The sequence below is a fragment of the Microtus oregoni genome, unplaced genomic scaffold (genome assembly GCF_018167655.1).
Source record: "Microtus oregoni isolate MIOR12 unplaced genomic scaffold, Mior012 000121F_000, whole genome shotgun sequence".
NCBI classification, from domain to species: Eukaryota; Metazoa; Chordata; class Mammalia; order Rodentia; family Cricetidae; genus Microtus; species Microtus oregoni.
Genome location: NW_024544750.1, coordinates 908,446 through 922,901, shown reverse-complemented (window position 1 = coordinate 922,901; position 14,456 = coordinate 908,446). Strand labels below are relative to the sequence as shown.

At 39.0% G+C, this 14,456-nt stretch overlaps 1 protein-coding gene and 1 pseudogene across 1 annotated transcript in view; one reads left to right on the top strand and one right to left on the bottom strand.

Annotated features, from left to right (window-relative positions):
* The window catches only part of Klf8 (Kruppel like factor 8), a 153,962-nt gene that overhangs the window by 59,321 nt on the left and 80,185 nt on the right, over positions 1-14,456 (top strand). The window lies entirely within an intron of this gene.
* Positions 4,687-5,240, bottom strand: LOC121444324 (annotated as a pseudogene).

Below are 14,456 nucleotides of genomic sequence, written 5' to 3'. Positions count from 1 at the left end.
GGAAAGCGACATTAGTAGACTCTTCTCTGAGATCTATGTCCTCAATAGCCATGAGTGGTTGGCTAGTTTTCTAGTACCAGATGTTCCTCCCCTCGCACCATAGAGTGGACCCTTAAGTCCAATCAGATAGCTGTTGGTAACTGCCAAGATATGAGTGCCACTTTTGCACCCCTTAGGGATATCTTTTTGTCCTGATCATTGTTGTGGTTCGTAGCTTACTTAGGTTACAGTCGTGTAGGACTATTGATTACTTTCTTCTGTTGGCAGCTTGTATTAGTCCTCAGAGAGACTATTACTCGGCCAGAGCCACCTAGGTTGCTCCATGTCCTGTGGCCAAAGTGTGAGATTTCTTCAGCAATAGGGACTTATCTTCAACTTCTGGGAGTCAACCAATGGCAATATTGTATTTTGTTTTGGGAGTCTCTTGAACTCCCTTCACCAACAGCTTGAAGGAAGGTTTCCTATACCTGGCTGTAGGATTTTTTTTTTATTTTTATTTTTTTTTTCATTTTTATTTATTTTTTTTATTGAGAAAAAAAATTTCCGCCTCCTCCCAGCCTTCCACTCCTCCCCCCGTCCCCCCACTCCTCTCCCCCTCCCCCCACTTCTCTCCCCCTCCCCCCACTCCTCTCCCCCTCCCTCTCCAGTCTGAAGAGCAGTCAGGGTTCCCTGCCCTGTGGAAAGTCCAAAGTCCTCCCCCCTCCATCCTGGTCTAGGAAGGAGAACATCCAAACTGGCTAGGCTCCCACAAAGCCAGGACATGAAGTAGGATCAAAACCCAGTGCCATTGTCCTTGGCTTCTCATCAGCCCTCATTGTCCACCATATTCAGAGAGTCCGGTTTTATCCCATGCTTTTTCAGTCCCAGTCCTGCTGGCCTTGGTGAGCTCCAATAGATCAGCCCCACTGTCTCAGTTGGTGGGTGCACCCCTTGTGGTCCTGACTTCTTAGCTCATGTTCTCCCTCCTTCTGCTCCTCATTGGGACTTTGGGAGCTCAGTCCAGTGCTCCAGTGTGGGTCTCTGTCTCTATCTCCATCCATCGCCAGATGAAGGTTCTATGGTGATATGCAAAATATTCATCAGTATGGCTATAGGATAGGATCATTTCAGGTTCCCTATCCTCAGCTGCCCCAGGAACTGGCTGTAGGATTTTGTATCGCCACCCAAAGTGGTGTAACTGCATTTAAAGTCAGCCAAAATCTCTCTCTCCGTGTGTGTTTGTGTCTATTATATGTAATTATAGGTGAATATAATATGATTTCTTAAAGCATTTACAAACGTCCTTGTCATTATTATCTCTTATCTCTCCTGTATTAATGTTCCACCATCTCCCCAATTAAAATTTCCCTCCCTATCTTCCCATATCCCCCAGGATATCACTTGTATCCTGTGATTCCCCTCTCTAGCCTGCCCCCACGGCCTCCTTTTACTTTCCTAGGTTATGCAGGTACACTAGAATCTAAACCCTCATCTGAGGATTCCGAACTAGGAACCATGGATGTGAGAAAATGTGCTGTTTGTCTTTCTCAGTCTGGGTTACCTCATTCAATATATTATTTTCTAGTTCTGTACATTTACCTGAAAATTTCATGATTTTATTTTTCTTCCCTGCTGAATAGCACTCCTTTAGGTATATGCACCAGCTTTTCTTTATCTGTTCGTTCAGTTGAAGGACATTAGGTTGTTTTCATTTCCTAGCTATTCCTTCTTGCTGGTGTATAGAATTTTTTTTTTTAAAAGTTGATTTTGTATTCAGCCCTTTGCTTAAATTGTCGATTATTTCTAGTTGTTTTCTGGTGGAAATGTTGAAATCTCTTATGTATAACAGTGTACTGTTTGCAAATAGGGATAATTTGATTTCCTTTTTTCCATGTTAGTACCTCAAGTTTCCTTCTCCTGCCTTGGTGCTGCTGCTCGTGCTCTAAGCACTATATTGAAAAGGAGTGGGGATGGTGGACCGCATCGTCCCACTCCTGATCTTAATGGGATTGCTTCAAGCTTTCCTCCATTAGGATGATATTGGCTGCGGGTTTATCATATATAGTCTTTATAATGTTGATGTTTCCTCTGATCCTAGTCTCTAGGACTTTTTTTTTTTAATCATGAAAGCATGTTGAATTTTAATCAAAGATTTTTTTTTTCAGAAAACTATTGGGAGCTGATCATGTGATTTTTATGTTTAAGTCCGTTTACATGTTTTATTAGATTTATTGGCTTACATACATTGAATCACCCCTGCATCTCTAGTATAAAACCAATATGTTTGTGACAGATGATCTTTCTTATATATGAATTTGGTTTGCAAATCTTTTTTTTTGATTTTTGCATCTTCTTATTCATCAGGGTATTGGCCTGTAATTTTCTATTTGTTGTGTCTTCCTGGTTTTCATAGTAAAGTAACAGTGGCTTAGAAGGAGTTCAGACGTGCTCCTTCTGTTCCGGTTCTTAAAATTAATTGTCCGGAGAGGTGGCTCAGCTGTTAAAGGCTAGGCTCACAGCCAAAAAAATAAAAGTAATTTAAGAAGCACTGATTGTAAATTTTCATTGAAAGTCTGGTAGGATTCTGCCGTCGACCCATCTAGGACTGGCTTTGCAATCAAGTGTTTTTTTTTTTTTTTTTTTCTCGTTTGATCCTATTATTTGTTCTCTGTCTCTTTAGGTTGTGGAGTTCTCATTTCACTTTGGATGAATCTAGAAAACTTTCCCTTTCCTTTAGATTTTCCACCTTAATGGAATACAGGTTTTCGAGTGTTCCCTTATAACATTCTAGATTGCTGTAGTATCTGTGATGGCTATTCTCGGTTTTCATCTTGACTACATCTGGAAAGAACTAAAACCCCCAAATGAAGGGCACACCGGTGAGGGACTTTTGCTTAATTTGAAGTAGGAAGATCCACTTCTAGTTCAGATCTTTGACATAGGAAGACACGCCTTTAATTCTGATCTTTTGAAGCTGGGAAGGTCTGCCTTATCTGGACCACACCTTCTGCTGGAAAGCCCTTATAAAGGCCTTGGAAGAAGGAAGCTTTCCGCTCTTTGTCTGCTTGGTCTTATACTGAAAGCAGTTCACTTTCTTTACTGGCATTGAAGCCTACCTCTTAGGGATTCCAGCATAGACTGAAGACCAGCGGAGACGTCCAGCCTCGTGGACTGAACAATTACGGGAGTCTAGGACCTTCTGTTCATAGGTAACCACTGTTGGATTAGCTGTAAGTCATTCTGATTCTGATAAATCCCACCATATATATATATATATATATATATTCATTCTATAAGTTCTGTTACTCTAGAGAACCCTGACTAATACAGTGTATGATTCTGTTTCTTTTGTTTAGTTGGGGCAAAGTTTTGCCAATTCTGTTTATTTCTGCAAAAAAACCCTGCTCTTCGACTTTTTTTATTGTATTTTTTATTTTTCATTAGTTTCTGCTCTGGTTTTTATTATTTCTTGCCAGCTACTGGACTTGGGTTTGGTTTGTTCTCATTTTCCAAATTCTTGAGTTGTTCTATTAAGTCATTTATTTGTGTGTTCTGATTTTTTAAATTTAGGAGCGTAGAGAAATAAATTTTGCCTATAAGATTACTTTTATTGTGTCCCAGAGGTTTTGGTATGCCATTTTTTTCATTTTTATTAATAGTTTTAATAAGTCTTAAATTTCTCACTTGATTGATTCTTTGACTCATGTGCTATGTTTAATGTGCTTGAATTAGTGTACTTTCCTGGTATTCTTTTGTTGGTTCTTAAAAATTTTTCCTGGGCATTCCTGGGCTGTGACGGTGCACGCCCTTAATCCCCAGCACTTGGGTGGCTGAGGCAGGCAGATCTCTGTGAGTTCAAGGTCAGACTGGTCTACAGAGCTAGTTCCAGGACAGCCAGGGCTGTTACACAGAGAAACCTTGTCTCGAAACAACAAAATATAACAATGTTAGTGACTTTTTATTTTCTTATCAGTGATTGTGTGTGTGTGTGTACGTGTACATATGTATTGAATATGCCAGCAATATTTTGTGCTAATGCATCAAAGTGATCATTAAAAATAATTCATCTGTTGCCAACTAACATCATCTCATTTATCACCAGTGAAGTACATGTCAGACTTTGTCAATACTTAGGACACAGCAAATTTTTTTATTCCCTGATTAATTACGTAGAAATCATTTATTGTGTCTACTTTGTCTTAAATACTGTTAGCAATAGGCATATAGTACCCAGAAATCATCTCCCTTGTGGAGATTGAATAATTGGAATGAAGGGAAAAAGACCACGTTTATAATAATAATTTTCTTATATGATTAGACACTATGACACACACACACACACAGCATCAAGGTGACAGTGGAGAGCGATCCCTTAGCTGTAGTGCCATGCAAAACTGAGATGAGGCTATTGTAAGAAAGAGTAGCTGCTAGGAAGGCCCTGAAGTAGAGATGAAAGAGGGTATGTGGCAAAGACCCAAAATACACAAGTACCTGGAGCCTCCTAAATGAAGAAACACGTTAGAGAAGGATTTAACTTTGAGGAGATAGTAGGTTAGACAGTATTAGGTTTTTATTATTTTTTTTCCACAGTATTACAAATTTTTTATAGATGTTATACGGATACATTTTTCCTTTTTATTATTTATTTATTTATTTTTTAATATAAGAGACAGATGATTTTATTTTTGTTGTAATATTTGCTTCAAGTCAATGAATTTCTGAGCCAGGTTCAGGTAGCCGAAGGGTCTTTATGAGTTTGTATTGTCTACACCCAAGGTATGCTGCAAAAACAGTCTGAAGTACAATGGGAAATATCTTTCTACAGACAGGCTTACAAACTGTAATCCAATCATTTAAGATGTTTCCTTTCTGTAGTAGAGGGCTTGAGTCATACCTGGCAGCCAGGCCTCCATTCACAGGTATAGCCAAAAGGATAGGGTACCCACTAGTGCATTCCAGGTCATGGCCCAGGTCTCACAGTTCAAGTCACCTGTACTCAAAGGTAAACTTACAAAACTTGCATAAGACAGACTCACTGTCATAAATGGCATCAAGGCCATTGGTAAGCTAGAAGCTTGTGTCATGGGCAGGCTGCTCCGAAAAAGACCGTTTGCTATTAGGCCACTGAAAGCAGCATTAAGTCCGATATATGCAGATCCATGTTCAAGCAGATACCTTTCTGATTCTGGAAGTTGTTTAATTTTTCTGGATATGATATCAGATATTAGGTCTTCTTTGATAGTTTGTTTCTGATCTTCCATCTTGGACCGCTCCCGCAGCACCTTATGCCCTCCTCCCAGCCACTGGTACTTGCCCAGAGTTTCCTGGGTCGGGTTTCACCGTAACCTTCCCTCTGGTAGCCTGGGCTTTGTCTTTGGCTGACGCGTGACCCCTCCTTTTTATTTTTAAAACAATCTTATTTTACATACCAATCCCAGTTCCCTCTCCCTCCCAACCTCCCACTCTTCCCACTTTTTCCCCACCCCACCCCTCAGAGAGGGTGGGGCCTTCCATGGGAAATCAACAAAATAGGGCGTGTCACGTGAGGCAGGACCAAGGTTCTTCCACTGAGCCAGGTATCCTTGCCCTGGTGGCAATGAGCTCCAAAAAGTCAGTTCATGCATTAGGGATAAATCCTGATCCCACTGCCAGCAGCCCCACAAACTGGTCATACATAAACTTATTTTAATTGGAAGTACTGGATAGTAATGACCAATGGGTAGTATAAGCTGTTATAATTCTTCTTGTCTTTTCTCCATTTCATGTATATATCGTGTGTGTGTGTGTGTGTGTGTGTGTGTGTGCGCACACACACACACACACACACACACACGTACATGTAGAGGTCTGAGGTTGATGTCAGGAATCTCCCTTTATTGCTCTTCCACTTTAGTCTTTGAGGTAGGACCTTTTATTGATCCACAGAGTTTGCTGTTCAGGCTAATTACACGAGCCCCCTTGCTCTGGGGACCCCTTTCCTCCATTTCCACAGGCCTGTAATTCTAGGTGGACCACTCTGCCCACCTGGCATTTACATGGGTTCTGGGGTTCCAAACTCTAGTCTCCTTGCTGCATGGCAAGTACTTTAAAAGCTAATTCACTTCCCCAGCCATTAATGGGATTTTTAAAGATCTGTCTGTTCCACAAAGAATGCAGTCCAGTGGAACTGACAGATGAATTGAGGGTCTAGCGTAGGTAAGAGGTGAAGGTAGCTTAGCGTCAGCTAATAACCCTGGAGACAGGATTCTTTATATATGTACCAGGCATGCGAGATAGAGTTGTCACCATCTCTTGACTAGTCAAATAAGGATAGGATCAGAGGGAAGGGAAAAGAAGAACCTAATGACTCCACAAGCTTAGATCTCAAGTTTTGCATAGTGGCTTCAGAGATGGCTCAGTGGTTAAGAGCAACTGTTGCTCTTGAAGAGTCCTAGTTTTGATTCCCAGCAGTCGCAGGGCATCTCGTAACTATAACTGCAGTTTCAGGAAATCTGATGCCCTCTTCTTACCTCCGTCAGCACAGGACACTTAGGCACATGTACTCTTGCAGGCAAAACACTCGTACACGTAAAATAGATGAATGTTTCTGAAGGGAAATAAGAGAGCAGTGGATCTGGGGAAGAGGGAAGGTGGTGGATACTGGGATGAATGAAGGGAGGGGATGCTGTAGTTGGAATGTATGAGAGGAGAATAAAAAAGTAAACAAAAAATTTTTCTTTATCCAGGCAGTGGTGGCACACAGAGTGATGTCCAGGACAGCTAGGGCTACACAGAGAAATCCTGTCTTGAAAAACTAAAAAAGAAAGCCTAAATCAAAATTTATATAAATATGTATTTTCTGTATATGACTGTTTTTATAGGCAAGAAAACTGGACAGAGCATTGCCAGCAGTAGTGGTGCAGAGCTTTCATCCCAGCACTCGGAAGGCAGAGGCAGGCAGATCGAGGCCAGCTGGAACCACACAGAGAAAACCTGTCTTGAAAAACAAAAACAAAAAACCAAACAAAACTATAAAGAGAATCATGAGAGGGGAGGAAGAGGTGAAAATAGGGTAATGGAGTACAGTACTAGGAAAGAAGGAGGAGCTAAGCGGAGAAAGGAAACCATCTGGAGACATGTGTGGGGAGCACGGGGGTTGGGGGAGCGATAGGGAAGAAGAAGTAATGAGAACAACATGTGTATGAAGATGACAGTAAATTCCAGCTTTGCATGCTAACCTAAACAGTAACTGGCTGCATAGTTTTAATCTGTGTATATAAGAGAATGATAATGTTAATTATTAAAAGCCGCAAGAGAGCACTGCCAGGTTATTTCTAAAGGTAAACTTATCAGAATCACATCAGACTTCTCAGCAGAAAGCCTAAGGGCCAAGGAAGCATGCGGTGCATGAGTGCATAGAACTGCTAATCGTGGTTACTCTGTCCAGCAGATGCTATCCTTTAAAATAAACAGAGAAGCCAAGACTCTCCAAGATAAGCGCAAACTAGAGCAATTTATGGGCATTAAAGCAGCATTTCAAAAGATAGCTGAAAAAAAATCTTATAAACAAAAAAAGAAGAAAGAAATTTGCAACCATGGAAATAACGGTGCTCAGTAAAACATTTGCAAACTGAATTCAACAATCTATTAAAAATCATATACCACAATTGACATAATTTCACTCCAGGTTTGCAAGGATACTTTAAAATGGATATCAGTAAACATAGTCTATCACATAACTATGGACTTGTATATATATATAATTTTGATAGATGCGGAAGATTAATTTGAGAATTCATGAAGTATCTCTTCATGATAAAAGGCCTGAAATAATTAAGAAAAGAATGGTCATACCCAATATAATAAAGGCTCTATATATCCCAAACCCATGGTAAACATTCTGATGAACTGGGAACATTTCTTCAGAATCATGAATAAAGTGTGTTTTTCCTCACTGTAGTGCTTGACATCTTAGCTAGAGTAATGAGGCAAGGAAAATGAAAGAAAGAGCATCTAAGTAAAAAATGAAGAATAAACGCCCCAAGGAATACCCAGGAAATCTATTAGATCTCTTAAGTACGTTCAACAAAATAGTGAATTTGCAGTCAAATCTTTACCACTGAGCTATACCCCTGCACCTCAACAAAACAGTGACTTTGATTGGGTTGTGTGTCTTCTTGATGTTTAGTTTCTTGAATTCTTCTTGTTTGTTTTTGTTTGAGACAGGCTGTAGCTGACTGTCTTGGAACTCGCTCTGTAGGCCAGGCTGGCCTCAGACTCACAAAAATCGACCTATCTCAAAGTTCCTTGAGTTCTTTGTATGCTCTAGATATTAATTCATTGTTGCATCTGATGTGCAGAAGCCTTTTGATTTTAGGAGATGCCATTTGTTCATTTTCGGCATTATTTCCTGAGTGATCAGATCCTATTCCTGAAGTCCTTAACTACCCCTATCTCTTGAAGTGTACTGTCCTCCTCCAGCAGTTTCAGAGTTTAGGGTCTTATTTAAATTTCCTTAATCCACTTTGCGTTGATATTTTGTAGGAGACGAGTGATAAGTATCTAATGTCGTTCTTCCTCATGCAGATACCCACTTTCCCCAGCTGTACTTGTTGAAGATGGTCTATTTTCTCCAACATGTATTTTGGCATCCTCGTCAAAAAACTGGCGGCAGCAGTTGCCTGTCCTTTTATCTGGGTCCCTTATGCTGTTTTCTTACCCTGCGCCTGTCTTTGCACCAGCACCATGCTGCCTTTATTAAAATGGGTCTGCAGTACAGTGAAATCGGGGACGTTACCTCTGGCATGTGCTTACTCTTCAGGACTGTTGTTTGCGCTATCTGAAGTCTTTTGTGGTGCCACAGGAATTTTATGTTTTCCCCCTCTGTTTCTGTGAAGAATTTCACTGAGTTTTTTTTATTGGAGTTGTGTTAAATCTATAGATTTTGTTTGATAGGCTGTCCATTTTCACAATTTTGGCGTTTATAATCCGTGGTGTATTCTTTAATTCTTTAATTTCTTTCGTCAGTCTTTTCAAGTTTTCATCGTGAAGTTTTTCACTTTCTTGGTTGGGTTTGCTCTCTGGTATTTTGTTTACACTATTGTAACTTTTGTACACTATTGTATTGTTTTCCTGATTTTTTTCTCAGTATGTTTGTTATTGGTATATAGGAAGGATACTGGGTTTTATGGCAAGTACACATCCTGCCACTTCTCCTAAAGCATTTATCAGATCTTAGCGTTTTTTGGTGGAGTCTTTACTGGCTCTTATATATAAGGTCATGTCATTTACAATGAAGGATACTTGGACTCCTTCCTTTCCTAGTTGGAGTCCTTTAATTTACTTCTATTGTCTTACTGCTCTAGTTAAGGCTTAAAGTACTATATTAAATAAAGGTCCAGAAGGTGGAACTCTTTCCTTGCCCTCGTATTAGTGGGAATGCTTTGAGTTTTCCCATTTAGTATAATCTTAACTATAGGTTTGTTGCATATACCATTTGTTATGTTGAAATAACATTTCTCCTATTCTGGATTTCTTCAAGATTTTAACATGAAGGAATACTGGATTTGGTCAAAATTATTTCTGTGTGTCCATTGGGATGATTATTGTGATTTCTATTGTTGAGTTCCTTTGTATGATTTATAACACTTATTGATCATTCACCATTCCTTCATCTCTGGAGTTAACCTAACTTTAGCACGGTAAATGGTGTTCTCGTATTTGGTTTGCAAGTGTTTTTTTTTAATTAAAAATTTCCGACTCCTCCCCACCTCCCATTTTCCCCCCCCTCCCCTCACTCTCCACTCCTCCCTCCCCTCCCAGTCCGAAGAGCAGTCAGGGTTCCCTGCCCTGTGGGAAGTCCAAGGACCACCCACCTCCATCCAGGTCCAGGAAGGTGCGATGCTAAACAGACTAGGCTCCCTCAAAGCCAGTACATGCAGTAGGATCAAAACCCAGTGCCATTGTTCTTGACTTCTCAGTCAGCCCTCCTTGTCAGCCACATTCAGGGAGTCCGGTGGCTGATCTAATGGGAGCTCACCAAGGCCAGCTGGACTGGAACTGAAAAAGTATTTTTTTTGAGAATTTTCACATGAATGTTTACTTGAGAAATTGGTCTGTAATTTTCATTCTCCCTCCCCCCCCCCAACTCTGTGTTGTGTTGTGTTTTTACCAGGTTTTGGTTTAAAAAAATGGTACTGTTCCGTTCTTTTCCGTTTTATGGAGTACTGTGAAAAGCATTGGTGTTAGTTCTTTGAACATCTGATAAAGTTCACTACTGAATTCATTTGGGACTGGACTTTATTGGTTAAGAAGATTTTTTCTTTTATTTTAAACCAATCTTGTCACAGAAGATTCTTTTTTATTATTTATTTATGTATATTTTATGTGCCTTGGTGTTTTGCCTGCATGTATATCTGTGTGAGGGTGTTAAATTCTCTGGAACTGGAGTTACAGACAGTTGTGAGCTGCCATGTGGGTGCTGGGAATTGAACCCTGGTCCTTTGGAAGAGCAACCAGTGCTCTTAACCACTGAGCTGTCTCTCCAGCCCTGGTTGGGAAGATTTTTAATTAATGTTTATGTCTTACAGCTTCCTACAGAGATGTTTACATTTTTATCTTATCTTGATTTGATTTTTGTACGTCATATGTATTAACAAATGTATTCATTTGTTTTAGATTTTCCATTTTAGTAGAATATACATTTTTTTTTTACCTAAGACCTAACATCTTCTGAATTTTAATGGTATCTGTTTTAATGGCTCCATTTTTATCTCTAATTTTGATCTTTCCTCTCTTTTGATTTCAATCTCGCTTCTCTTTTGGAAGAATCAGTTGTTTGATTCTTTATATCAGTTTTTTTTTTCATTTCATTAATTTCTTCTCTGATCTCGAATTACTTTCCATCTATTGATTTGCAGTTTGCTTGGTTTTTTTCTAGGGCACAAGGTGTATCATTACATTATTTATTTGAGATCTAGTTGAGTTTTAAAAATATTTTTCTATTTTTGTGTGCATTGGTGTTTTACCTGCTTGGTTGTCAGTGTGAGGGTGTTGGATATCCTGGAACTGGATATGTAACAGTTGTGAGCTATCATGTGGGTGCTGGGAATTGAACCCATGTCCTCTGGAAGAGCAGCCTGTGCTTTTAACTGCTGAGCCAACTCTCCAGCCCCAATATCTGATTTCTTTTTTTAAGGTTAATGATCATGTAATATTTAAATAAATTTGCTTATAAACATACCACATGCACCCACAGGGAGAAATGAGGCTCTATAGACACAGCAGCATAACAGAAACACAAGCAACCACAAAGAAGATTGCTTTATGTAGGCACTTGCCTCTGCTTTCATTGTGTTCCTCGCATTTTAGTGTGTTGTGTTTGCATTTTCATTTGATTCTAAGAATTTCTGTTTCACTTGTGACTTCTTCTAGGACCAGTTCATTATTTCCTAGTGTGCTATTTAATTGTCACATGTTTATGTATGTTCAAGAGTTTCTCTTGCTGTTGATTTTATAGTCGTATTATGTTATGATCAGCTAGAATACAACAAATTATTTCAATTTTCCTGTATATTTGTTGTCACTTGTTTCGTGCCCTAATATACGAACCATTTTAGAGTAATTTCCACTGACTGCTGAGAAAATAAGTATGTATTCCGTGCTGTTTGGATGGAATCTTCTTTAGATGTCTGTTAGGTCAGTGTGACCCATGAAATAATTAGTCTATTTTTCATTTAGTTTTTGTTGGAAAGACTTGTCAGTTGATAAGAATGGAGTACATAAGCTTCTCATTACTTTTGTGCTAGCACTAATCTGTGACTTTACATTTAATAATATTTTTTATGAAATTGAATGCATCAATGTATACAACATATATTCTTGGATTGTATTATACTCTGGACTATCCCCTTAATCACTGTTAAGTGACTTTATCTTTTCTCACTAGTTTTGTTCAGATGTATGTTTTGTCAGATATTAGTTCTAGCGACATCTGCTTGTTTCCTAGTTCCTTTGTCCTGGAACACCTTTACCCATCCTTTTATCCTATGGCAATGACAATCTTTTGTGGTGAGCTGCATGTTTTAGGGGACAGCAAATAGATGGTTCCTGGGTTTTGATGCCATCTGCTTTTCTGTGTCATTTGGTTGAGGAATTCAGACCATTAATATTCACAATTATCATAAAAAACTTTGTGCTGACTCCTGGTTTTGTTTTGTTGATTCTGCAGGGTTTTCTTCCCTCTTCCTTTCCTGCTCAACTCTTTCTTATTCTACCATGGTTTATTCTTTCCTGTGGCCTCACTGATGGAATTGGTTTTTTCTCCTGTCCAAAGAATTCCTTCCGTTATCTTCTGTAAAGCTGGGTTTGTAGTCATAAATTCCTGTAGTCTATTTTTGTCGTGCCAAGTTTTTATTTTTCCTTCAATTGTAACAGTTTGCTGGTTTTTTGAGTATAGTAGCTTGTGCTGGCAGTTGTCTTTCCGAACTTGAAGCACAACATTCTAAGCCATTCTGGCTTATAAAGTTTTAATGAATTATCTGCTATTAATCTGATTGTATGTGAGTTCTTTCTCTCTTACTACTTTCAATATGCTTTATATATTTAGTGCTTTAATTATGCTGTGATGAGTGTCCTGTCTTTAGGATATTGTCAGTTCTGATTGTTTTCTTTTTGTTGCTATTTTTTTCTTTTACATTTTTATTAATTCTTTAAGAATTTTGTACAATGTAGTTTCATCATTTTCATTCCCCTTCCTCCCCAACTCCTTCCAGGTTCATGCCCCTTCTCAACACACCCGACTTTTTAATCATCTTTTATAAACAAACTATCAAGTTCATTTTGTATTGTCCATATGGTCTTGAATGTGTGGCCTTCCCCTGAAATGTGAATTATTCACCAGAGGCCAAGTTCTTGAAGAAAACTGACTTTCCTCCTAGCAACTGTTAACTGACAAAAGATGCTCAGTGAGGGGTGAGACTTCATGCCCACCTCCTTCACCGTGCTGGAATTTTGTCTGGCTTGAGCTTTCATAGCTCTTGTGTATGCTGTCACAACCGCCATGAGTTCATATGTGCAATTGCTTGGTTGTGTCCAAAGAAACACTGCTTGCTTGTAGTCGTTCACCATCCCTGGCTCTTATTTTTTTTTCTGCCTCCCATTCTGAAATGATCTCTGTGGCTTGGGAGGAGGGACTATAATATAGATGTCCCATTTGGGCTAAGGATTCTGCAGTCTCTTATTCTCTGCACCTTGACTCATTGTGACTCTCTGTGTTAGTCAGCATCTGCTGCAAGAAGACACTTCTCTGATTATGTTGAAAAATGCATTTATCTATGGGTATAATAATGTTAAGCCATTAAGAGTTGATTTAATACTGTGTCCATTTAGCAGAATAATGGTACTAGTTTCTCCCCCTATAGCCTATGACCTATCAAGCTATAGGTTCTTGGTCCTGTTAACAGTATCAAGTATGGGTCTCTTCTTTCTGAGTGGGACTTAAACCCAATCAATAAGTAGTTGGTTACATCCATGATGTTTATGCCAGTGAACATGTCTTTCCAGACCAGAAAATATTGCTGCTTACAGGATTCACAGCTGGGTAAGACTGGTTATTACCTTTCAACTCTGATAACATTTGTAGAACCTTTCAGCACTGTGAAAGTTAGCCAGCAGAGAAGAAGCTTCTATTTGACTGCAAGTTTGACTTCTTTCTGTTTTATGATTTAAGTATGAGGTGCCTTCAATAATCAGGTCTTACTGTTTCATTCTGGAGAGTAACCAATAGCATTAACAATAGCCTATAACATTTAAGGGTCCATGGAAGCTCTCTGTGCAATGACTAAAAGAAGGAACCTATCTTGGTAGTGAGGATTTTCTTTGTTTGCCTATTGTATCTAGTGGGGTGATTGCCACCCTGTTATAGTGTAACTTCATTTTAATTCTTTTAAAGGAAGGTTCTGACTTTTTCAGAATATCTTTAGAATTTAACTATCCCTCCCTTATTTACTTCTCTATCCTCTTTTCCTATCAACCACCCTATTTTATCTTTCCTGTTCCCTTATTCTCTTGATGGCCACCTGTGTTTGTTGCACATATGCTTAGGATTATGATAGCCTGTTGGTGGAGTTTTCCTTTGCTGTATGGATATGGAGAAAGGTGAATACTTATTCAATGCTCGTTTGGGTGAAAACTGTTAGAGCCACTATAAAAATCAATATGGAAGTTCTTCTAAAATCTAGAAATAAAGCTACCATGTAATCCAGCTCTACTACTCTTGGGCATATACCCAAAGGACCTTGCAAACTTACAGTAGAGATACATCCTCATTCCATATTCATTGCTGCTCTGTTAATAATAGTCAGGAAATAGAAGCAGCCTAGCTTTTCATTAACTGATAAATGGATATAATAAAAATGTGTTGTATTTTCACAATGGAATATTATACTCAGCTGTTAAAAAAAACAGAGTTGTGAAATGCATAGCTTAATGGATGGAAA